Raw genomic sequence first — 23622 nt, 5'->3', positions numbered from 1 at the left:
GTGACGCAACTAAGGACATTATAGCGACACGAACGTCAGCCGGGTAAATAAGCCGCACACTAAGTGGACATCCAGCGGACGCAGGTAAACACTTCCTGTTACACCACGCCACTGCTGCCTCGGTGTAAACACGGAGGACAGCAAGAAGTGCTCTACGACCACTAGCTATACTCCAGAGAAGGAAACGGCCGGGGTCCTCGGTGGTCTAGTGGACAGTCGGCCTTTGGCTGTGGAGCGGTGCGGTACGTCCCGGCCGCTCCGTGTTGCTTTTCCGGGTGTGTTGTTGTTTACCGCGCCGGCGCGCTATTGTTACGTATTGCCGTCACGTTCCTGACACACGATGGCTCTTTCGTTTCGGAAAGCCACGATCAAGCTGCAGTTCGACACTACGTACTCTAGACCCAAGGCCCACGAAGTAGAGCGTTTTTTACGCGATGTGGTACATGTTGATCCTAACGAGCTGATCGGTATCCACTTATCTATTGTCTCCAGCGTCGTATATCTTAAGTTCACTGACGACGAAGCATGTGACAAACTTCTCAGACGCTCGACGGCAGGTTATCGGTTCTGCCACTCAGACGGAAACGTGGGTGTGGTGACGCTTGAACGTGCTGGATTGGGAATCCAAAATGTGCGCGTGTTTGAGCTCCCTTTTGAAGTTCCAGCAGATTTGGTCACCCTTGCTCTTCGACCCTATGGAACAGTTCTCGGTCACACGGCCGAAAAATGGAAGACCTTCGACACCTACCCTGTCCTTAACGGGGTGCGACAAGTCCGTATTGACCTGCATCGCCATATTCCTTCGTATCTCACGATCGCTGGTTGCAGGGCAATAATTATTTACGACGGTCAGCCAAGAACCTGCTCCGGTTGTGGCCAGACGGGACACATGCGTACCGAATGCCTGCAACGCCGTCTCGTGCAGACACCCTCGACCGACCAGATTCGTCCGTCGACACCGACCTCTCTGCCGATTACGTATGTTGCGGCGGCGAGACGGGAGACGCCAGCTGTATATGACGACCCCACTGTATTGGTGCGAGCTTTGGAGGACCCTGCAGTAGCTTCTACGGAGCCCCAAGCGTCTTTCAGTGCTGATGCTACTGATGTCCTTTCGTCGGACCCCGGCGCACCGTCACAACGGCTAGCCGACGGTGCGATGGAAGTTGAAGCACAGGATGCAGCGTCCTCCCCTTGCCCTACGTCGGAAACAGAGGCGCGGCAGCGTAAGCAGAAATCACCCAAGCGTCATAAGAAGCGGCGCAAGACAACCGACGACGTAGAACAGCCCGAGGCGACACCGCTGAATGACGAGGTGCCTCAACCTCTCCACCGCACCGAGACAGGCGACCCTACCGTCTCACACAGTTCGACGTCTTCTCCCACTACCGCTGGGTCTGGACCACATGGGGATGCGGGAGATCACCGCAGCTCCGACATCGGGGATGCACCCTTGCCTCCGTCTGCCTCTCGAGATCCAGTGGTGTCAACGTCCCTGGGGGACTGGGCGCAGGAGATGGAGTTGCAGGATGCGTTTCAGAACCAAGACGATGCACCGATGCCGATGGCAGCGTCTACGCGGCCGGCGACAGACGCCTAGGGCGGCATGAGCACCTCTCGTCGCTGCCTAGCACTTCGCAAGACCGGCGCTCCACGTCACGACTACTGCCCTCCTGTCATACCATGGTCACCTCCCGAGACTTGATGGACCAGGCATACCGCCTCGCCACCATCAACGTCAATGGCATTACATCTGATGTCAAGACCCATATGCTGAAGGATACGTTACGCGCTGCGGATCTGGACGTTGTTTTCCTTCAATAAGTCCGATCAGGACTCTGTCTCGATGCCTACGGATATGACGCCTACACTATGCCTGCAGATGTGGGCGGCGGAGGTACGGCGATTCTACTGCGGGAAGGGATAATGGCCACTGATGTCTCCTATTTACCGTCGGCCCGGGGGGTCGCACTCACGATTGGTACAGTACGTCTGGTGAACTTATATGCTCCTTCAGGCACCGGCAAAAGGAGAGAACGGCGCACCTTTTTTGCCGAAGATATAGCCCCGCTCTTCCAGGGCAATACCGACCACTTGGTAGTAGGCGGCGATTTTAATTGTGTGCTCCGCCCATCCGACCAGGAGCCACACTATACCACCTGCCCGGCACTCCAGGCACTTGTACAGGACTTGGCCTTGTTGGACACCTGGATCATCCAACACACCTACTTTACTAGTCACTCCGCGAGCCGTTTGGATCGAGTCTACGTCACCCGCGGCCTACGATCGGCCGTTGTCGACGCTGTGATGTGGCCGGCAGCGTTCACGGATCACCTCGCATATGTGTGTACTCTCACCCTTCCCCGCCAGCGCGTCCGCCGAAGTAGGGGTCCGTGGCGCCTCAAAGTGGCCCTTCTTGATGAGATAAATTGCAGACGCGCAGTCGAGTCCACATGGAGCAATTGCCACCGGCGTTTACCCGCCTACCGTTCTGTACTTCAATGGTGGTTACGGTGTGCAAAACCCGCACTGTGCCGAACATTAGTCAGCTATGGACGCGACCGAGCGCGCTGGTATACTGCGACTACTGATTTTTACTATACTGCGCTCCGCGAACTGGCTGTACAACCGCCGTCGCCAGAGCGACAATCAGCAGTACAACGCGTCAAGGCACAATTGCTTCGTATCAACGCCGTACGTCTTGCGGGTGTGCGGGTGCGAGCGAGGACAACTGATGATGTTCGTGGTGAACGACCTTCCCTCCACCATATCATTCAAGAACGCCGAAGACGCAAGAGGCAGCTCATTACCGAGGTTGAGACGGAGGACGGGCGACGCACAAATGGATATCGTCCGAACGTTCACACAGTCATATTAACTTCTTTGCATGGCCGTATAGCAAACAGTATCTGTGATGACGAACAATTAGCGAGAGGCGTTTTATTAAGAATTACTCTCAGATGTGATTAAGTCGAATGGCACAGATAAAGCATTTGCCAAAGCGGTACGGCATAAGGTGGGACGAGGCAGTCTGAATTACATTTTATAGATGTATTTCTCACAAATCTAAGAGCCTCTCGCGGTCGTCGTCGTCGTCGTCGTCGTCGTCGTCGCCGCTGCTTCTGCAGAAGTAGCAAATGGCCATCGTAGCAAATGCGGCGAGGGACACCCTGCCAGCGATTCCGAATGCGCAAAGTGTGTGGTCTTGTTTTTTCTGTCTATGTTTTGTCGGTCTCGTAAGAGGTTGAATGTAACGAATGGGTGGGAAAGAGTAAGGGGCAGCGGCTGTGTGGAACGAAAACACAATTCCTCAGGGGGTGTGAGCGTTTAGAGATGAGTCGTATATAAGTTATACTTGGTCGTCAGTGACCGTGTGCCCTAATGGATAAGGCGTCGGACTTCGGATCCGAAAATTGCAGGTTCGAATCCTGTTACAGTCGTGTTTTTTACAGTTCTGAAAAAGAAACATACCGTTTTAATGTAGCAATTGTGCAGTACGAAACCGTCTGAATTTTGCTGTTGACCATTTTGTGCTTGTAGATGGTCTTGAGCTTGAAACACACACAACAAGAACGGTGTTAACTAGCGAAATGGTCGGCAGAGTGCCCTCACCGCGAGGTTTGACTGGCACTTGCACATCTAAAACAACGTCGGAAAGTAACTCGTTCGGCTTTTGAGTCACGTCAAGTATGTGTGTTAATTTTGAGGACGCTAGCTCTGCAGATTGTCATGCAATTCCTTTACCTCTCAGAAATGATTATGAAATAAAAGTTAAGTACATGACGAGTGTGATGTTAGGAAAACATTAGGCAGCATGGAGAGATTCTGTATGGAACCAACCAACCCAAACGAGTGCTGTTTCATCTGCTACCCTGCAGGTATCCAACAACGCAGCACGGCTAGCTCAGTCGGTAGAGCATGAGACTCTTAATCACAGGTTCGTGGGTTCGCGCCCTACTCTGGGCGGAACGAAATTTTTCTCCGCTGCAGATGTAGATTACCGATTTTCTGATTAACGTGATGTAATGGAAAAAGCCACTTTAAAATTTGCCTACGTCTCCATCAGTCGCAAGAAAACTGTATTTGAAGGTGAAGGTGTTTTTGTAGACATGTGTGAAAGTCATGTTCTGAAGTGCAGGTGGTTTTGTTTGGAGAGAACATCGGCTACGTGTCAGATGTGTAGCCAAGCAATAATGGGTCGCCATAGCTGCAAATATTAGTCGAAAATATGAAGTGTTGTCAGCTGAAGTCTGATGATTCAGACGACCGTACTGACGAAGTACGCAAAATTCCGCTAGGCCGCGCCTCTTTAGCTCAGTGGTAGAGCACTGGTCTAGTAAACCTGGAGTCGTGAGTTCCATCCTCACAGGAGGAAGACGAATTTTGGAAATCAGTTGCGCGTCATGGCCGTATAGCAAACAGTATCTGTGATGACGAACAATTAGCGAGAGGCGTTTTATTAAGAATTACTCTCAGATGTGATTAAGGCGAATGGCGCAGATAAAGCATTTGCCAAAGCGGTACGGCATAAGGTGGGACGATGAAGTCTGAATTACATTTTATAGATGTATTTCTCACAAATCTCTGAGCCTCTCGCGGCCGTCGTCGTCGTCGTCGTCGCCGCCGCCGCTTCTGCAGAAGTAGCAAATGGCCATCGTAGCAAATATGTTGAGGGACACCCTGCCATCGATTCCGAATGCGCAAAGTGTGTGGTCTTGTTTTCTTGTCTATTTTTGGTCGGTCTCGTAAGAGGTTGAATGTAACGAATGGGTGGGAAAGAGTAAGGGGCAGCGGCTGTGTGGAACGAAAACACAATTCCTCACGGGGTGTGAGCGTTTCGAGATGAGTCGTATATAAGTTATACTTGGTCGTCAGTGACTCTGTGGCCTAATGGATAAGGCGTCGAACTTCGGATCAGAAGATTGCAGGTTAGAATCCTGTCACGGTCGTGTTTTTCCAGTTCTGAAAAAGAAACATACCGTTTTAATGTAGCTATTGTGCAGTACGAAACCGTTGTGAATGTTGCTGTTGATCATTTTGTGCTTGGAGATGGTCTTGAGCTTGAAACACACACAACAAGAGCGGTGTTAACTAGCGAAATGGGCGGCAGAGTGCCCTCACCGCGAGGTTTGACTGGCACTTGCACATCTAAAACAACGTCGGAAAGTAACTCGTTCGGCTTTTGAGTCACGTCAAGTATGTGTTTTAATTTTTACGCCGCTAGCTCTGCAGATTGTCATGCAATTCCTTTACCTCTCAGAAATGATTATGAAATAAAAGTGAAGTACGTGACGAGTGTGACGTTAGGAAAACATTAGGCAGCATGGAGAGATTCTGTATGGGACCAACCAACCCAAACGAGTACTGCGTGATCTGCTACCCAGCATGTACAAAACGATGCAGCACGGCTAGCTTAGTCGGTAGAGCATGAGACTCTTAATCACCCGGTCGTGGGTTCGAGCCCTACGTTGGGTGGAACGGAATTTTTTTCCGCTGCTGATGTAAATTACCGATTTTCTGATTAACGTGATGTAATGGAAATAGCACCTTTAAAATTTGCCTACGTCTCTATCAGTCGGAAGAAAACTGTATTTGAAGGTGAAGGTGATTTTGTAGACATGTGTGAAAGTCATGTTCTGAAGTGCAGGTGGTTTTGTTTGGAGAGAACATCGGCTACGTGTCAAATGTGTAGCCAAGCAGTAATGGGTCGCCATAGCTGCAAATATTAGTCGAAAATATGAAGTGTTGTCAGCTGAAGTCTGATGATTCAGACGACCGTCTGGACGAAGTACGCAAAAGTTCCGCTAGGCCGCACCTCTTTAGATAAGTGGTAGAGCACTGGTCTAGTAAACCAGGAGTCGTGAGTTCCATCCTCACAGGAGGAAGACGAATTTTGGAAATCAGTTGCGCGTCATGGCCGTATAGCAAACAGTATCTCTGATGAGGAACAATTGGCGAGAGGCGTTTTATTAAGAATTACTCTCAAATGTGATTAAGGCGAATGGCGCAGATAAAGCATTTGCCAAAGCGGTACGGCATAAGGTGGGACGTGGCAGTCTGAATTACATTTTATAGATGTATTTCTCACAAATCTAAGAGCCTCTCGCGGTCGTCGTCGTCGTCGCCGCTGCTTCTGCAGAATTAGCAAATGGCCATCGTAGCAAATGTGGCGAGGGACACCCTGCCAGCGATTCCGAATGCGCAAAGTGTGTGGTCTTGTTTTCCTGTCTATGTTTTGTCGGTCTCGTAAGAGGTTGAATGTAACGAATGGGTGGGAAAGAGTAAGGGGCAGCGGCTGTGTGGAACGAAAACACAATTCCTCAGGGGGTGTGAGCGTTTAGAGATGAGTCGTATATAAGTTATACTTGGTCGTCAGAGACCGTGTGGCCTAATGGATAAGGCGTCGGACTTCGGATCCGAAAATTGCAGGTTCGAATCCTGTTACAGTCGTGTTTTTTACAGTTCTGAAAAAGAAACATACCGTTTTAATGTAGCAATTGTGCAGTACGAAACCGTCTGAATTTTGCTGTTGACCATTTTGTGCTTGGAGATGGTCTTGAGCTTGAAACACACACAACAAGAACGGTGTTAACTAGCGAAATGGTCGGCAGAGTGCCCTCACAGCGAGGTTTGACTGGCACTTGCACATCTAAAACAACGTCGGAAAGTAACTCGTTCGGCTTTTGAGTCACGTCAAGTATGTGTTTTAATTTTTACGCCGCTAGCTCTGCAGATTGTCATGCAATTCCTTTACCTCTCAGAAATGATTATGAAATAAAAGTGAAGTACGTGACGAGTGTGACGTTAGGAAAACATTAGGCAGCATGGAGAGATTCTGTATGGGACCAACCAACCCAAACGAGTACTGCGTGATCTGCTACCCAGCTGGTACAAAACGATGCAGCACGGCTAGCTTAGTCGGTAGAGCATGAGACTCTTAATCACCCGGTCGTGGGTTCGAGCCCTACGTTGGGCGGAACGGAATTTTTTTCCGCTGCAGATGTAAATTACCGATTTTCTGATTAACGTGATGTAATGGAAATAGCACCTTTAAAATTTGCCTACGTCTCAATCAGTCGGAAGAAAACTGTATTTGAAGGTGAAGGTGATTTTGTAGACATGTGTGAAAGTCATGTTCTGAAGTGCAGGTGGTTTTGTTTGGAGAGAACATCGGCTACGTGTCAAATGTGTAGCCAAGCAGTAATGGGTCGCCATAGCTGCAAATATTAGTCGAAAATATGAAGTGTTGTCAGCTGAAGTCTGATGATTCTGACGACCGTACGGTCGAAGTACGCAAAAGTTCCGCTAGGCCGCACCTCTTTAGATAAGTGGTAGAGCACTGGTCTAGTAAACCTGGAGTCGTGAGTTCCATCCTCACAGGAGGAAGACGAATTTTGGAAATCAGTTGCGCGTCATGGCCGTATAGCAAACAGTATCTCTGATGAGGAACAATTGGCGAGAGGCGTTTTATTAAGAATTACTCTCAAATGTGATTAAGGCGAATGGCGCAGATAAAGCATTTGCCAAAGCGGTACGGCATAAGGTGGGACGAGGCATTCTGAATTACATTTTATAGATGTATTTCTCACAGATCTAAGAGCCTCTCGCGGTCGTCGTCGTCGTCGTCGTCGTCGTCGTCGTCGTCGTCGCCGCTGCTTCTGCAGAAGTAGCAAATGGCCATCGTAGCAAATGCGGCGAGGGACACCCTGCCATCGATTCCGAATGCGCAAAGTGTGTGGTCTTGTTTTCCTGTCTATGTTTGGTCGGTCTCGTAAGAGGTTGAATGTAACGAATGGGTGGGAAAGAGTAAGGGGCAGCGGCTGTGTGGAACGAAAACACAATTCCTCAGGGGGTGTGAGCGTTTCGAGATGAATCGTATATAAGTTATACTTGGTCGTCAGTGACCGTGTGCCGTAATGGATAAGGCGTCCGACTTCGGATCCGAAGATTGCAGGTTCGAATCCTGTCACGGTCGTGTTTTTCCAGTTCTGAAAAGGAAACATACCGTTTTAATGTAGCTATTGTGCAGTACGAAACCGTCAGAATGTTGCTGTTGACCATTTTGTGCTTGTAGATGGTCTTGAGCTTGAAACACACACAACAAGACCGGTGTTAACTAGCGAAATGGTCGGCAGAGTGCCCTCACCGCGACGTTTGACTGGCACTTGCACATCTAAAACAACGTCGGAAAGTAACTCGTTCGGCTTTTGAGTCACGTCAAGTATGTGTGTTAATTTTGACGCCGCTAGCTCTGCAGATTGTCATGCAATTCCTTTACCTCTCAGAAATGATTATGAAATAAAAGTTAAGTACATGACGAGATTGACGTTAGGAAAACATTAGGCAGCATGGAGAGATTCTGTATGGGACCAACCAACCCAAACGAGTGCTGTTTCATCTGCTACCCAGCAGGTATCCAACAAGGCAGCACGGCTAGCTCAGTCGGTAGAGCATGAGACTCTTAATCACAGGGTCGTGGGTTCGCGCCCTACTCTGGGCGGAACGAAATTTTTCTCCGCTGCAGATGTAAATTACCGATTTCCTGATTAACGTGATGTAATGGAAATAGCAACTTTAAAATTTGCCTACGTCTCCATCAGTCGCAAGAAAACTGTATTTGAAGGTGAAGGTGATTTTGTAGACATGTGTGAAAGTCATGTTCTGAAGTGCAGGTGGTTTTGTTTGGAGAGAACATCGGCTATGTGTCAGATGTGTAGCCAAGCAGTAATGGGTCGCCATAGCTGCAAATATTAGTCGAAAATATGAAGTGTTGTCTGCTGAAGTCTGATGATTCAGACGACCGTACGGACGAAGTACGCAAAAGTTCCGCTAGGCCGCGCCTCTTTAGCTCAGTGGTAGAGCACTGGTCTAGTAACCCAGGAGTCGTGAGTTCCATCCTCACAGGAGGAAGACGAATTTTGGAAATCAGTTGCGCGTCATGGCCGTATAGCAAACAGTATCTGTGATGACGAACAATTAGCGAGAGGCATTTTATTAAGAATTACTCTCAGATGTGATTAAGGCGAATGGCGCAGGTAAAGTATTTGCCAAAGCGGTACGGCATAAGGTGGGACGAGGCAGTCTGAATTACATTTTATAGATGTATTTCTCACAAATCTCTGAGCCTCCTGCGGTCGTCGTCGTCGCCGCCGCCGCTTCTGCAGAAGTAGCAAATGGCCATCGTAGCAAATGCGGCGAGGGACACTCTGCCATCGATTCCGAATGCGCAAAGTGTGTGGTCTTGTTTTCCTGTCTATGTTTGGTCGGTCTCGTAAGAGGTCGAATGTAACGAATGGGTGGGAAGGAGTAAGGGGAAGCGGCTGTGTGGAACGAAAACACAATTCCTCAGGGGGTGTGAGCGTTTCGAGATGAGTCGTATATAAGATATAATTGGCCGTCAGTGACCGTGTGGCCTAATGGATGAGGCGTCGGACTTCGGATCCGAAGATTGCAGGTTCGAATCCTGTCATGGTCGTTTTTTTTCAGTTCTGAAAAAGAAACATACCGTTTTAATGTAGCAATTGTGCAGTACGAAACCGTCTGAATGTTGCTGTTGACCATTTTGTGCTTGTAGATGGTCTTGAGCTTGAAACACACACAACAAGACCGGTGTTAACTAGCGAAATAGTCGGCAGAGTGCCCTCACGGCGACGTTTATCTGGCACTTGCACATTTAAAACAACGTCGGAAAGTAACTCGTTCGGCTTTTGAGTCACGTCAAGTATGTGTGTTAATTTTGACGACGCTAGCTCTGCAGATTGTCGTGCAATTCCTTTACGTCTCAGAAATGATTATGAAATAAAAGTGAAGTACGTGACGAGTGTGACGTTAGGAAAACATTAGGCAGCATGGAGAGATTCTGTATGGGACCAACCAACCCAAACGAGTACTGTGTGATCTGCTACCCAGCAGGTATCCAACGAGGCAGCACGGCTAGCTCAGTCGGTAGAGCATGAGACTCTTAATCACAGGTTCGTGGGCTCGCGCCCTACGCTGGACGCAACGGAATTTTTTTCCGCTGCAAATGTAAATTACCGATTTTCTGATTAACGTGATGTAATGGAAATAGCAACTTTAAAATTTGCCTACGTCTCCATCAGTCGCAAGAAAACTGTATTTGAAGGTGAAGGTGATTTTGTAGACATGTGTGAAAGTCATGTTCTGAAGTGCAGGTGGTTTTGTTTGGAGAGAACATCGGCTACGTGTCAGATGTGTAGCCAAGCAGTAATGGGTCGCCATAGCTGCAAATATTAGTCGAAAATATGAAGTGTTGTCAGCTGAAGTCTGATGATTCAGACGACCGTACGGACGAAGTACGCAAAAGTTCCGCTAGGCCGCGCCTCTTTAGATAAGTGGTAGAGCACTGGTCTAGTAACCCAGGAGTCGTGAGTTCCATCCTCGCAGGAGGAAGACGAATTTTGGAAATCAGTTGCGCGTCATGGCCGTATAACAAACATTATCTGTGATGACGAACAATTAGCGAGAGGCGTTTTGCTAAGAATTACTCTCAGATGTGATTAAGGCGAATGGCGCAGATAAAGCATTTGCCAAAGCGGTACGGCATAAGGTGGGACGAGGCAGTCTGAATTACATTTTATAGATGTATTTCTCACAAATCTCTGAGCCTCCCGCGGTCGTCGTCGTCGTCGTCGTCATCGTCGCCGCCGCCGCCGCTTCTGCAGGAGTAGCAAATGGCCATCGTAGCAAATGCGGTGAGGGACACCCTGCCATCGATTCCGAATGCGCAAAGTGTGTGGTCTTGTTTTCTTGTCTATTTTTGGTCGGTCTCGTAAGAGGTTGAATGTAACGAATGGGTGGGAAAGAGTAAGGGGCAGCGGCTGTGTGGAACGAAAACACAATTCCTCAGGGGGTGTGAGCGTTTCGAGATGAGTCGTATATAAGATAGACTTGGTCGTCAGTGACCGTGTGGCCTAATGGATAAGGCGTCGGACTTCGGATCCGAAGATTGCAGGTTCGAATCCTGTCATGGTCGTGTTTTTCCAGTTCTGAAAAAGAAACATACCGTTTTAATGTAGCAATTGTGCAGTACGAAACCGTCTGAATGTTGCTGTTGACCATTTTGTGCTTGTAGATGGTCTTGAGCTTGAAACACACACAACAAGACCGGTGTTAACTAGCGAAATGTTCGGCAGAGTGCCCTCACCGCGACGTTTAACTGGCACTTGCACATCTAAAACAACGTCGGAAAGTAACTCGTTCGGCTTTTGAGTCACGTCAAGTATGTGTGTTAATTTTGACGACGCTAGCTCTGCAGATTGTCGTGCAATTCCTTTACGTCTCAGAAATGATTATGAAATAAAAGTGAAGTACGTTAGGAATGTGACGTTAGGAAAACATTAGGCAGCATGGAGGGATTCAGTATGGGACCAACCAACCCAAACGAGTACTGTGTGATCTGCTACCCAGCAGGTATCCAACGAGGCAGCACAGCTAGCTCAGTCGGTAGAGCATGAGACTCTTAATCACAGGGTCGTGGGTACTAGCCCTACGCTGGGCGGAACGGAATTTATCTCCGCTGCAGATGTAAATTACCGATTTTCTGATTAACGTGATGTAATGGAAATAGCAACTTTAAAATTTGCCTACGTCTCCATCAGTCGCAAGAAAACTGTATTTGAAGGTGAAGGTGATTTTGTAGACATGTGTGAAAGTCATGTTCTGAAGTGCAGGTGATTTTGTTTGGAGAGAACATCGGCTACGTGTCAGATGTGTAGCCAAGCAGTAATGGGTCGCCATAGCTGCAAATATTAGTCGAAAATATGAAGTGTTGTCAGCTGAAGTCTGATGATTCAGACGACCGTACGGACGAAGTACGCAAAAGTTCCGCTAGGCCGCGCCTCTTTAGATAAGTGGTAGAGCACTGGTCTAGTAAACCAGGAGTCGTGAGTTCAATCCTCACAGGAGGAAGACGAATTTTGGAAATCAGTTGCGCGTCATGGCCGTATAGCAAACAGTATCTGTGATGACGAACAGTTAGCGAGAGGCGTTTTATTAAGAATTACTCTCAGATGTGATTAAGGCAAATGGCGCAGATAAAGTATTTGCCAAAGCAGTACGGCATAAGTTGGGACGAGGCAGTCTGAATTACATTTTATAGATGTATTTCTCACAAATCTCTAAGCCTTCTGCGGGCGTCGTCGTCGTCGTCGCCGCCGCCGCCGCTTCTGAAGAAGTAGCAAGTGTCCATCGTAGCAAATGCGGTGAGGGACACCCTGCCATCGATTCCAAATGTGCAAAGTGTGTGGTCTTGTTTTCCTGTCTACGTTTGGTCGGTCTCGTAATAGGTTGAATGTAACGAATGGGTGGGAAAGAGTAAGGGGCAGCGGCTGTGTGGAACGAAAACACAATTCCTCAGGGGGTGTGAGCGTTTCGAGATGAGTCGTATAAAAGTTACACTTGGTCGTCAGCGACCGTGTGGCCTAATGGATAAGGCGTCGGACTTCGGATCCGAAGATTGCAGGTTCGAATCCTGTCACGGTCGTGTTTTTCCAGTTCTGAAAAAGAAACATACCGTTTTAATGTAGCAATTGTGCAGTACGAAACCGTCTGAATGTTGCTGTTGACCATTTTGTGCTTGGAGATGGTCTTGAGCTTGAAACACACACAACAAGACCGGTGTTAACTAGCGATATGGTCGGCAGAGTGCACTCACCACGAGGTTTGACTGGCACTTGCACATCTAAATCAACGTCGGAAAGTAACTCGTTCGGCTTTTGAGTCACGTCAAGTATGTGTGTTAATTTTGACGCCGTTAGCTCTGCAGATTGTCATGCAATTCCTTTACCTCTCAGAAATGATTATGAAATAAAAGTGAAGTACGTGACGAGTGTGACGTTAGGAAAACATTAGGCAGCATGGAGAGATTCTGTATGGGACCAACCAACCCAAACGAGTACTGTGTGATCTGCTACCCAGCAGGTATCCAACGAGGCAGCACGGCTAGCTCAGTCGGTAGAGCATGAGACTCTTAATCACAGGTTCGTGGGTTCGCGTCCTACGCTGGGCGCAACGGAATTTTTTTCCGCTGCAAATGTTAATTACCGATTTTCTGATTAACGTCATGTAATGGAAATAGCAACTTTAAAATTTGCCTACGCCTCCATCAGTCGCAAGAAAACTGTATTTGAAGGTGAAGGTGATTTTGTAGACATGTGTGAAAGTCATGTTCTGAAGTGCAGGTGGTTTTGTTTGGAGAGAACATCGGCTACGTGTCAGATGTGTAGCCAAGCAGTAATGGGTCGCCATAGCTGCAAATATTAGTCGAAAATATGAAGTGTTGTCAGCTGAAGTCTGATGATTCAGACGACCGTACGGACGAAGTACGCAAAAGTTCCGCTAGGCCGCGCCTCTTTAGATAAGTGGTAGAGCACTGGTCTAGTAACCCAGGAGTCGTGAGTTCCATCCTCACAGGAGGAAGACGAATTTTGGAAATCAGTTGCGCGTCATGGCCGTATAACAAACATTATCTGTGATGACGAACAATTAGCGAGAGGCGTTTTACTAAGAATTACTCTCAGATGTGATTAAGGCGAATGGCGCAGATAAAGCATTTGCCAAAGCGGTACGGCATAAGGTGGGACGAGGCAGTCTGAATTACAGTTTATAGATGTATTTCTCACAAATCTCTGAGCCTCCCGCGGTCGTCGTCATCGTCGTCGTCGTCGTCGTCGTCGTCGTCGTCGTCGCCGCTTCTGCAGATGTAGCAAATGGCCATCGTAGCAAATGCGGTGAGGGACACCCTGCCATCGATTCCGAATGCGCAAAGTGTGTGGTCTTGTTTTCTTGTCTATTTTTGGTCGGTCTCGTAAGAGGTTGAATGTAACGAATGGGTGGGAAAGAGTAAGGGGCAGCGGCTGTGTGGAACGAAAACACAATTCCTCAGGGGGTGTGAGCGTTTCGAGATGAGACGTATATAAGTTAGACCTGGTCGTCAGTGACCGTGTGGCCTAATGGATAAGGCGTCGGACTTCGGATCCGAAGATTGCAGGTTCGAATGCTGTCATGGTCGTGTTTTTCCAGTTCTGAAAAAGAAACATACCGTTTTAATGTAGCAATTGTGCAGTACGAAACCGTCTGAATGTTGCTGTTGACCATTTTGTGCTTGTAGATGGTCTTGAGCTTGAAACACACACAAGAAGACCGGTGTTAACTAGCGAAATGGTCGACAGAGTGCCCTCACCGCGAGGTTTAACTGGCACTTGCACATCTAAAACAACGTCGGAAAGTAACTCGTTCGGCTTTTGAGTCACGTCAGGTATGTGTGTTAATTTTGACGACGCTAGCTCTGCAGATTGTCGTTCAATTCCTTTACGTCTCAGAAATGATTATGAAATAAAAGTGAAGTACGTGACGAGTGTGACGTTAGGAAAACATTAGCATGGAGAGATTCTGTATGGGACCAACCAACCCAAACGAGTACTGTGTGATCTGCTACCCAGCAGGTATCCAACGAGGCAGCACGTCTAGCTCAGTCGGTAGAGCATGGGGCTCTTAATCACAGGGTCGTGGTTTCGCGCCCTACGCTGGGCGGAACGGAATATTTTTCCGCTGCAGATGTAAATTACCGATTTTCTGATTAACGTGATGTAATGGAAATAGCAACTTTAAAATTTGCCTACGTCTCCATCAGTCGCAAGAAAACTGTATTTGAAGGTGAAGGTGATTTTGTAGACATGTGTGAAAGTCATGTTCTGAAGTGCAGGTGGTTGTGTTTGGAGAGAACATCGGCTACGTGTGAGATGTGTAGCCAAGCAGTAATGGGTCGCCATAGCTGCAAATATTACTCGAAAATATGAAGTGTTGTCAGCTGAAGTCTGATGATTCAGACGACCGTACGGACGAAGTACGCAAAAGTTCCGCTAGGCCGCGCCTCTTTAGATAAGTGGTAGAGCACTGGTCTAGTAAACCAGGAGTCGTGAGTTCCATCCTCACAGGAGGAAGACGAATATTGGAAAACAGTTGCGCGTCATGGCCGTATAGCAAACAGTATCTGTGATGACGAACAGTTAGCGAGAGGCGTTTTATTAAGAATTACTCTCAGATGTGATTAAGGCGAATGGCGCAGATAAAGCTATTCCCAAAGCGGTACGGCATAAGTTGGGACGAGGCAGTCTGAATTACATTTTATAGTTGTATTTCTCACAAATCTCTAAGCCTTCTGCGGGCGTCGTCGTCGTCGCCGCCGCCGCCGCTTCTGAAGAAGTAGCAAGTGGCCATCGTAGCAAATGCGGTGAGGGACACCCTGCCATCGATTCCAAATGTGCAAAGTGTGTGGTCTTGTTTTCCTGTCTACGTTTGGTCGGTCTCCTAAGAGGTTGAATGTAACGAATGGGTGGGAAAGAGTAAGGGGCAGCGGCTGTGTGGAACGAAAACACAATTCCTCAGGGGGTGTGAGCGTTTCGAGATGAGTCGTATATAAGATAGACTTGGTCGTCAGTGACCGTGTGGCCTATTGGATAAGGCGTCGGACTTCGGATCCGAAGATTGCAGGTTCGAATGCTGTCATGGTCGTGTTTTTCCAGTTCTGAAAAAGAAACATACCGTTTTAATGTAGCAATTGTGCAGTACGAAACCGTCTGAATGTTGCTGTTGACCATTTTGTGCTTGTAGATGGTCTTGAGCTTGAAACACACACAACAAGACCGGTGTTAACTAGCGAAATGTTCGGCAGAGTGCCCTCACCGCGACGTTTAACTGGCACTTGCACATCTAAAACAACGTCGGAAAGTAACTCGTTCGGCTTTTGAGTCACGTCAAGTATGTGTGTTAATTTTGACGACGCTAGCTCTGCAGATTGTCGTGCAATTCCTTTACGTCTCAGAAATGATTATGAAATAAAAGTGAAGTACGTTAGGAATGTGACGTTAGGAAAACATTAGGCAGCATGGAGAGATTCTGTATGGGACCAACCAACCCAAACGAGTACTGTGTGATCTGCTACCCAGCAGGTATCCAACGAGGCAGCACGGCTAGCTCAGTCGGTAGAGCATGAGACTCTTAATCACAGGGTCGTGGGTTCGCGCCCTACGCTGGGCGGAACGGAATATTTTTCCGCTGCAGATGTAAATTACCGATTTTCTGATTAACGTGATGTAATGGAAATAGCAACTTTAAAATTTGCCTACTTCTCCATCAGTCGCAAGAAAACTGTATTTGAAGGTGAAGGTGATTTTGTAGACATGTGTGAAAGTCATGTTCTGAAGTGCAGGTGGTTGTGTTTGGAGAGAACATCGGCTACGTGTGAGATGTGTAGCCAAGCAGTAATGGGTCGCCATAGCTGCAAATATTACTCGAAAATATGAAGTGTTGTCAGCTGAAGTCTGATGATTCCGACGACCGTACGGACGAAGTACGCAAAAGTTCCGCTAGGCCGCGCCTCTTTAGATAAGTGGTAGAGCACTGGTCTAGTAAACCAGGAGTCGTGAGTTCCATCCTCACAGGAGGAAGACGAATATTGGAAAACAGTTGCGCGTCATGGCCGTATAGCAAACAGTATCTGTGATGACGAACAGTTAGCGAGAGGCGTTTTATTAAGAATTACTCTCAGATGTGATTAAGGCGAATGGCGCAGATAAAGCATTTGCCAAAGCGGTACGGCATAAGTTGGGACGAGGCAGTCTGAATTACACTTTATAGATGTATTTCCCACAAATCTCTAAGCCTTCTGCGGGCGTCGTCGTCGTCGTCGTCGTCGTCCTCGTCGCCGCCGCCGCCGCCGCCGCCGCCGCCGCCGCCGCCGCTTCTGAAGAAGTAGCAAGTGGCCATCGTAGCAAATGCGGTGAGGGACACCCTACCATCGATTCCAAATGTGCAAAGTGTGTGGTCTTGTTTTCCTGTCTACGTTTGGTCGGTCTCGTAAGAGGTTGAATGTAACGAATGGGTGGGAAAGAGTAAGGGGCAGCGGCTGTGTGGAACGAAAACACAATTCCTCAGGGGGTGTGAGCGTTTCTACTTCCGCTTTTCTTCTGGCTGATCTGCTTCAGCTTGGTGGTGCAGGGTTTACTTGTAAGCATTTCCTACATCTCTCTGGGGGGTAGGTTTGTGTTGAACATCTTTATTTGTTTGTGTGTCATGGGTGTGGGCGGGCATGAATCAGTTTCCATCTTGGGTGCAGATTCCGTCGTATTTCGGATTGTTTTCTTTTTACATTTTTACCTTTCAAGGATGGCAATGGGTCGCGCATAGCGTTCCCTTGGCTGAGGCGGTGCTCCAAGGTGTTGTATCAGTGGGTTGGTCGAAGTTTCAGTCCTGGCATAAAATCGTCGTGCAAGCTGCTTATGTCTCTGCGGTACCTCCAATTCTTCGGCTGCTTCATGAATGTATCGGTGAGGAAACTGCGGGGGAACGTGGAAAACACGGCGAAGTATCTTATTCTGGAGCGATTGAAGCCGCTGAAGATGTGTCTTTGCTGCATTGCCCCATACCTCACAGGCATAGTCAAAGATGGGGCGAATGTACATCCTGAATATCAACAGTCCGTTGGCTATCGATAAGTCCGAGCCTTCGTTGATGAAGGGGAAAAGTGCCCCTATCCTTCGTGACACGTTAGCGCGGACGTCGTCGATGTGGCGCTTCCATGTAAGTTGTTTGTCCATGGTCACTCCTAGGTATTTAACAGAGTCCGTCCACTGCAGTTCGGTTCCATAAAGTCGGAGGTTCCGAAGATGTCGAAGTCGGCGAGGGCCAGGTCTCCTCTTGGTGAAGATGATGGTTTGCGTCTTCTGTGGGTTGAACCGGATGCGCCACTTTCCTGCCCATTCCTCCAGGGCATAGCAGGCACTCTGCAGTCGTGGGACAAGGACTTCAAGCCATTTCTCCCTCGTGTATATCATGGTGTCATCGGCGTAAATGGCTTTGTCGACTCTTGGTGGTGTCGGAAGGTCCGATGTAAAGACGGAGTACAGGACTGGTCCGAGGACTGAGCCCTGTGGGACCCCTGCACGGATAGGTCTAGCCGTGGAAAGTGCATCCCCTACTCTGACCGCAAAGGTGCGTTGGTGGAGGTAGGCGGCAACGAGCTTGACGTACGCCCTGGGGAATCCGAAGGCGCTAAGCTTCCAAATGAGGCCCTGATGCCATACACTATCGAACGCCTTCATCACGTCCAGAAGAACAGCACCACAGAACTCTCCATTGTTGAAGGCTGACGTAATATATTCTGTTGCCCTAAGAATCTGCTGTGTCGTGGAATGACCAGATCGGAAGCCAAACTGCTCCGGTGGCAGAACTTGGAGGCGGTCCATGATGGTGTGGAGCCTCTTCAACAGGAGCCTTTCGAAGAGCTTACTGAGGTGTGGTAGCAAGCTTATCGGTCTGTAACTGGTGGGTAGTCGTCGGTTCTTCCCAGGTTTCGGGACAGCCACCACTATAGAATGTTTCCACGCTGCTGGGTACTTGCCTGTAGCAAAAATCCAATTAAAGATCGTTGCCAAGTGCACAATCGCGGTCCACAGGAGTTGTTTTAAAGTCCTTCCCGTGATGTCGTCGCAGCCAGGTGCTTTGCTGGCAGGTAAGGCCCGGATGCCAGCGTCGATTTCAGCAGGCGTTACTGGAGGGATGAGGTCGTCATCGTTGTCGGCGTCGTCGTCGGCTGCACGAAGTATGGTAGTAACTTCGTTTTCAATGTCTGCAACCCGCTGGGGGTCAACTCCGTCGTCCAGCGGTCGAAAGTTCGTTTCGAAAACGTCCGCCAGCATATTGGCCTTGTCTTCCGACTTGTACACAGTGCGGTCATCATTTGTCAACGGCGGTATCCGGCTTCGTCTATTTGTGAAGAACCTGATGGAGTTAAAGTTCATCGGGTCGGGCGTAAACGATCGCAGCTTCGCAGCCCATCGCTGGTTCCGGTGTTCAATTATGGCTGCCCGTATGTCTCGTCTAAGTTGGTTGATGCGTTGTTTCAGTGCTGCGTCGCGCGTGAGGCGCCACTCACGGCAGAGTCTATTCCTGGTGCGTATGGAGTCCAATATGTGCGGTGGCAGATCCGGTGGTGGACGATGAGGTGGCCTTGGAGGTGGTGTGGCCAGTTCCAGGGCGTCCGTGATGGAAGTGGCGAACCGTTCTACGGAGGTCTCGTCGATTTCGTCTGGGTCATGGATGACGTCAAGAGAGAAGGCAACAGAATCACGAAATTGGTCCCAGTTCGTGTGCTTCAGGTTGAGGCGTCCTGCAGAAAGTTCCGGCGCAACCTGAAGCTGGAATAATACCGGCAGATGGTCGGAGTTCAGTCCATGGATCACTTCCGCAGTCATGTATTGGGGAATTCCCTTAGTAATTGCCACATCTAAGATGTCCGGTGCGCCATTGGACGGGTAGCAAGTTGGCTCTTCAGGGCCACAGACGTGTGCCTGGGCTTCTTCAACAGCCTGCAGGAGAAGACGCCCGCTCATGTTCGTGTGTAGCGAGTTCCATGCAGCGTGCTTGGAATTCAGGTCCCCAGCTATAAGGAACTTTCCCGGCATCCGTAATAGCGTTCTGGCGTCGTCGAGGTCGAGTAGGCGACGAGGGCTGCGGTACACCGCAACAAATGTCACAGGTCCAGTCCTTGTTTCCACTACGATCGCTGTTGCTTCGATGGTCCTTGTGGTAGGCGCCTGCACTTCGTAATGTTTGATGGAGCGACGTATGTAGATGGCAGTGCCACCCCCATGGGTAAGGCGGTCCGTGCGATAGCAGCAGTAATTGGCCACGTTGCTTCTGATCCCCGGTTTAAGAAAAGTCTCATTGACAAGACAGATGTCGATATTATGATCACTGAGGAATTGCTGGAGTTCTGCGACGGCATGAGTGAGATTGTCTGCATTGTACTCGAGGATACGAAGGTCGTCGAGAGGAAGGTGTCTAGGCATGGTGGACGTTGCCTTCTCTGAGTGCCTGGATGGCTCTGCTGACCGACACTTCAACAGTGGCGGTGATGGTGGCTGGTAGTTGGGCCAGCGTCTTGGTGACCTCTGCCAGTGACGCCGCGATGGTCGTCAAAAGTGTAAATAGGTCCTTCAGCTCAGTCTGTGATGTTGATGGTGCTGGATGAGTCGGCTGGCTTGAAGGTGGCGGTGCTGCTGGTCCTGGTAGGGCAGTCGACGTGGTCGAGGGTGGTTGTGTCTGCTTCATGGCATCCGTAGCAGTCTGCTGCGAGTGAAGTCGAGCTGCCCTCCGCTCTATCAGCGAGGGCCACGCTTTGGTCACAGCAGGCGTCGGGGGTGCTGGTGGTGGCAGTTGCTGCCAGCGTCTGTGGTTCCTGGGAGGCCTCGGCGGAGCAGGTGGAAGACCTCGCTGACGTCGGCTCTCTTCTTTGTGTTTAACACAGGTGCGGTAGTTAGCTGGGTGGTTACCGCCACAAAGGCCACAGGTAGCGGGTTGTTCGCGGCTCCTGGTGCATTGTCGGCTGTCGTGGTTCCCGCCGCACTTGACGCAGAGCCAAGGCATGGTGCAGAGGCGGGCAACGTGGCGGAAGCCCTGACACCGGAAACATTGAACCGGCCCCCTTGACTTCCTGAGCTTCTCAACTTTGATGTCCAAGTCATACAGCCTGGTCAGCTCAAATATTTTCCTGTGAGCTGGCGTGTCGGGCAGGACAACGACTCTGTGTCCCGTCTTTTCATTAGTGCCCGGCATGCGATGGTGGTCAACGACTGAAGCTGCAAACCCTGCATCTTCAAGGGCGATTTTTAATTCATCATTCGGCAGCGACGGCGGAATGCGTCTGATGAGCGTCTTCAAAGTTGGAGGGCGAACAGCTTGGAACGTGTACATCGGGACGCCCCTCCTCCCAAGCTCGTCGTGGACTTTCACATAGTCATCGATTGAGTTCAGTTGCAACTTCAGCGTGTCGCCGTTTCCGGCTTGACGCACGGTGAACGGCTGTGTACACGTGGAATGGAGCCAGTTTCGGAAGTCCGTATATGATTCCTTGTAGACTAGCACAATCGGCGGGATTCGTCGCTGTGGACCAGGCGGCGGTGCGAGGCTTCCTGCATTCTGGCCCGGCGATGGCGGAGCGTCGTCCTGTTGCTGGTGCGATGCGTTGGCAGCATGCTGTTGCTCTTCCCTCTGATTCTGCTGCTCGGCGAGGGAACGGCCAGCTTCTTCTAGGGTCGCCCCCTCCCCCTGCAGAGGCTGGTAGCGGTTGCTCACGTCCAGCTCTCGCGCTACAACCGTAAGGTTTTTCGCGCGGGCTTGTTTCTTCGGCGGCGGCTGCTTGAAGCCCTCTGTAGTTGTGTCACGGCGCGTTGCGTGACGCTCTAAAGATCGGTCTCGTCGGCTTCTTCTGTACAGCGCGGACACCCTCCTTTCCACTCTGTCGTCCTCCGCTGTAGCGGCACTCGAATCCGAACCGTATTCCATATCAGCGTCCATGTATGTATCCGCGGTCGAGGTACTACTTCTTCCCTGTCCCGCGGGTTGAGTCGTCATAGATGCGCCGGCTGATGGTGGGGCGGCCGGCAGGGCAGGCCCTGCCGGACCGCGGCCGGCCGGCGCGGTTGCGGTTGCCGCATCGTTCGCGAAGCGCGCGAGCGCACTCTCCACGTCTGTTCGCTGCGACATCTCAGTCGCGACTGTGAGCGTTTCGAGATGAGTCGTATAAAAGTTAGACTTGGTCGTCAGCGACCGTGTGGCCTAATGGATAAGGCGTCGGACTTCGGATCCGAAGATTGCAGGTTCGAATCCTGTCATGGTCGTGTTTTTCCAGTTCTGAAAAAGAAACATATCGTTTTAATGTAGCAATTGTGCAGCACGAAACCGTCTGAATGTTGCTGTTGACCATTTTGTGCTTGGAGATGATCTTGAGCTTGAAACACACACAACAAGACCGGTGTTAACTAGCGAAAGGGTCGGCAGAGTGCCCTCACCGGGAGGTTTGACTGGCACTTGCACATCTAATCAACGTCGGAAAGTAACTCGTTCGGCTTTTGAGTCACGTCAAGTATGTGTGTTAATTTTGACGACGCTAGCTCTGCAGATTGTCATGCAATTCCTTTACGTCTCAGAAATGATTATGAAATAAAAGTGAAGTACGTGAGGAGTGTGACGTTAGGAAAACATTAGGCAGCATGGAGAGATTCTGTATGGGACCAACCAACCCAAACTAGTACTGTGTGATCTGCTACCCAGCAGGTATCCAACGAGGCAGCACGTCTAACTCAGTCGGTAGAGCATGAGACTCTTAATCACAGGGTCGTGGGTTCGCGCCCTACGCTGGGCGGAACGGAATATTTTTCCGCTGCAGATGTAAATTACCGATTTTCTGATTAACGTGATGTAATGGAAATAGCAACTTTAAAATTTGCCTACGTCTCCATCAGTCGCAAGAAAACTGTATTTGAAGGTGAAGGTGATTATGTAGACATGTGTGAAAGTCATGTTCTGAAGTGCAGGTGGTTTTGTTTGGAGAGAACATCGGCTACGTGTGAGATGTGTAGCCAAGCAGTAATGGGTCGCCATAGCTGCAAATATTAGTCGAAAATATGAAGTGTTGTCAGCTGAAGTCTGATGATTCAGACGACCGTACGGACGAAGTACGCAAAAGTTCCGCTAGGCCGCGCCTCTTTAGATAAGTGGTAGAGCACTGGTCTAGTAACCCAGGAGTAGTGAGTTCCATCCTCACAGGAGGAAGACGAATTTTGGAAATCAGTTGTGCGTCATGGCCGTATAACAAACATTATCTGTGATGACGAACAATTAGCGAGAAGCGTTTTACTAAGAATTACTCTCAGATGTGATTAAGGCGAATGGCGCAGATAAAGCATTTGCCAAAACGGTACGGCATAAGGTGGGACGAGGCAGTCTGAATTATATTTTATAGATGTATTTCTCACAAATCTCTGAGCCTCCCGCGGTCGTCGTCGTCTTCGCCGCCGCCGCCGCTTCTGCAGAAGTAGCAAATGGCCATCGTAGCAAATGCGGCGAGGGACACCCTGCCATCGATTCCGAATGCGCAAAGTGTGTGGTCTTGTTTTCTTGTCTATTTTTGGTCGGTCTCGTAAGAGGTTGAATGTAACGAATGGGTGGGAAAGATTAAGGGGCAGCGGCTGTGTGGAACGAAAACACAATTCCTCAGGGGGTGTGAGCGTTTCGAGATGAGTCGTATATAAGTTAGACTTGGTCGTCAGTGACTGTGTGGCCTAATGGATAAGGCGTCGGACTTCGGATCCGAAGATTGCAGGTTCGAATCCTGTCATGGTCGTGTTTTTCCAGTTCTGAAAAAGAAACATACCGTTTTAATGTAGCAATTGTGCAGTACGAAACCGTCTGAATGTTGCTGTTGACCATTTTGTGCTTGTAGATGGTCTTGAGCTTGAAACACACACAACAAGACCGGTGTTAACTAGCGAAATGGTCGGCAGGGTGCCCTCACGGCGACGTTTAACTTTCACTTGCACATCTAAAACAACGTCGGAAAGTAACTCGTTCGGCTTTTGAGTCACGTCAAGTATGTGTGTTAATTTTGACGACGCTAGCTCTGCAGATTGTCGTAGCAATTCCCTTACGTCTCAGAAATGATTATGAAATAAAAGTGAAGTACGTGAGGAGTGTGACGTTAGGAAAACATTAGGCAGCATGGAGAGATTCTGTATGGGACCAACCAACCCAAACGAGTACTGT

The 23622-nt window shown here is 49.3% G+C and overlaps 9 non-coding genes across 9 annotated transcripts; all 9 read left to right on the top strand.

Moving 5' to 3' along the window:
• The first annotated feature begins 6377 nt into the window (after nt 1-6377).
• Trnar-ucg (transfer RNA arginine (anticodon UCG)) lies at nt 6378-6450 on the top strand. The gene has a single exon. It is a non-coding gene; the product is annotated as a tRNA-Arg (tRNA).
• A 2952-nt stretch (nt 6451-9402) lies between these two features.
• Trnar-ucg (transfer RNA arginine (anticodon UCG)) lies at nt 9403-9475 on the top strand. The gene has a single exon. It is a non-coding gene; the product is annotated as a tRNA-Arg (tRNA).
• A 1445-nt stretch (nt 9476-10920) lies between these two features.
• On the top strand, nt 10921-10993 carry Trnar-ucg (transfer RNA arginine (anticodon UCG)). The gene has a single exon. It is a non-coding gene; the product is annotated as a tRNA-Arg (tRNA).
• A 1436-nt stretch (nt 10994-12429) lies between these two features.
• Trnar-ucg (transfer RNA arginine (anticodon UCG)) lies at nt 12430-12502 on the top strand. The gene has a single exon. It is a non-coding gene; the product is annotated as a tRNA-Arg (tRNA).
• Nucleotides 12503-13956: 1454 nt separating this feature from the next.
• On the top strand, nt 13957-14029 carry Trnar-ucg (transfer RNA arginine (anticodon UCG)). Its single transcript has one exon. It is a non-coding gene; the product is annotated as a tRNA-Arg (tRNA).
• Nucleotides 14030-15458: 1429 nt separating this feature from the next.
• Trnar-ucg (transfer RNA arginine (anticodon UCG)) lies at nt 15459-15531 on the top strand. The gene has a single exon. It is a non-coding gene; the product is annotated as a tRNA-Arg (tRNA).
• A 452-nt stretch (nt 15532-15983) lies between these two features.
• On the top strand, nt 15984-16056 carry Trnak-cuu (transfer RNA lysine (anticodon CUU)). Its single transcript has one exon. It is a non-coding gene; the product is annotated as a tRNA-Lys (tRNA).
• Nucleotides 16057-21625: 5569 nt separating this feature from the next.
• Nucleotides 21626-21698, top strand: Trnar-ucg (transfer RNA arginine (anticodon UCG)). Its single transcript has one exon. It is a non-coding gene; the product is annotated as a tRNA-Arg (tRNA).
• Nucleotides 21699-23130: 1432 nt separating this feature from the next.
• Nucleotides 23131-23203, top strand: Trnar-ucg (transfer RNA arginine (anticodon UCG)). The gene has a single exon. It is a non-coding gene; the product is annotated as a tRNA-Arg (tRNA).
• Nucleotides 23204-23622: the final 419 nt, after the last annotated feature.

The sequence above is a fragment of the Schistocerca gregaria genome, chromosome 3 (assembly GCF_023897955.1).
Source record: "Schistocerca gregaria isolate iqSchGreg1 chromosome 3, iqSchGreg1.2, whole genome shotgun sequence".
Lineage (NCBI taxonomy): Eukaryota > Metazoa > Arthropoda > Insecta > Orthoptera > Acrididae > Schistocerca > Schistocerca gregaria.
Note: the sequence above shows the minus strand (reverse complement) of the source record. Positions and strands in the feature narration are given on the sequence as shown.